Genomic DNA, 1,708 nt, shown 5'->3' with positions numbered 1-1,708 from the left:
TTGTTCTCCTACATTCACTTTGCTCATGTCCTAAAGTTCCACAACTCTCACATACTCCACTTAGAATTGAGGATGATGCCACCATAGCATTAACATGTTGTTTGGGTGATTTGGAAGCTCTATCAAGCTTAGCCATGACCTTCTCAAATTTTAAATTGATGGTGTCAATATGAGCACTTAGTTGAGCACCCAATTGAGTGATGGAATCTACCTCATGCTTTCCTCCTCTAGTAGCCTTTCGAGGCCTAATATATTTTGAATTATGAACCGACATCTCTTCGATTTTGGCCCATGTTTGATTGTCATCAACTTCGGTGAACATTCCATTGGATCCTATATTGAGAATGTTACGGGAGTCTTCATATAGACCATTCCAAAATTGTTACACAATGAACCGCTCGCTAAGTCTATGGTGTGGACAAGAATGACAAGTGTCCTTAAATCTCTCCCATGCTTCATACAATGATTCCTCATCTCTTTGCTTGAACCCCGTGATTTGGGCTCTCAACATGTTAGTCTTCTTAAGAGGATAGAATTTCTTGTAAAAAGAAAGTGCTAACTTCTTCCATGAATTAATACCAAGGGTAGCCTTGTCTAGGCTCTTCAACCATTGTTTTCCGAGACCAATCAAAGAAAAAGGAAATAATGCCCATCGGATTTGGTCTTGAGTAACTCCGGTTTGAGAAATCGCATCACAATAGTCACAAAAAGTCTCCAAATGTGAATGAGGATCTTCACTAGGCATCCCTCCAAATTGATTTCTCTCAACTAGTTGTATGAATACGGATTTGGCAAAGAAATTACCGGTTAAATGTGGTGGTGTAGGAGTACCATTTGGTAGGTTCTCCTCGGTTGGTACGGAATTGTTGGGAAATGTGTCCTCAACAATAGTGCAATCACATGATTTAAATATCATTATTAAATCTCATTTTAAGAATACATGTGGGATGTAATTTTTTACAGTCAACTGGTCCACACATATCGGTAATGATTGGCTGACTAGAGTTTGACATTACTGTTGTGCGACGGTGGTGATCCATTGATCCCCTTAGGTCATACCTATAGGGAAATACTCTTAATTGATTATTTAATTAATCGTATACCGATACGAGTTAATTAAATTGCTTAAAATTGACGGATGATTTTGTGAGTATAATTTACGTATCTTATTGTAAATATGATTAAATGAGACACGGTCTAAGTAATCGAATTGTTTTATTACTTAGATGAAATCATTGTTTACAGAAACAATTAAAACGAAATGAAAAAATTATTATAAATACAGAATGTTGTAATTTATAATTTGGAAACATTTTTGGTACGAGTAATTACGAATTACTAGTCGATTTTGTAAATGACATATTTTATGAGTATGTTGATTTTTAATATGTTAAAAATACATTACATTGTGACATGTCATGTAACATGTTACATGTGACAAAATTGACAAATGACAAAATAAAATGGACCATCCATTTTATTATGAAAATGCCGAAATTAGAAGGAGTATGGGTTTAATATTGTGTTTTCATATTAGTGGAAAACATAATGATGAAAGACTACCTTCTAGCCATGCAACCCTAAACTTTTGAGAAGAGCAAAAATAAAAAGCATTGGGCATACTACCCAAGGCCAATATTTCGGCCAACCATATGAGAAAAGAAAAGAGAGTTTTTCTTTTCAATATTCATTCATCATTTTTGATACA

The 1,708-nt window shown here is 34.7% G+C and overlaps 1 non-coding gene across 1 annotated transcript; it reads left to right on the top strand.

The window, feature by feature from the left end:
- Nucleotides 1–403: 403 nt before the first annotated feature.
- LOC141635693 (small nucleolar RNA R71) lies at nucleotides 404–511 on the top strand. The gene has a single exon (XR_012540361.1). It is a non-coding gene; the product is annotated as a small nucleolar RNA R71 (small nucleolar RNA).
- The last annotated feature ends 1,197 nt before the right edge of the window (nucleotides 512–1,708 follow it).

Source organism: Silene latifolia, chromosome Y (genome assembly GCF_048544455.1).
Source record: "Silene latifolia isolate original U9 population chromosome Y, ASM4854445v1, whole genome shotgun sequence".
In the NCBI taxonomy this organism is placed as follows: domain Eukaryota; kingdom Viridiplantae; phylum Streptophyta; class Magnoliopsida; order Caryophyllales; family Caryophyllaceae; genus Silene; species Silene latifolia.
The sequence above is the reverse complement of the archived record's forward strand: the minus strand, read 5'-3'. Positions and strand labels throughout refer to the sequence as shown.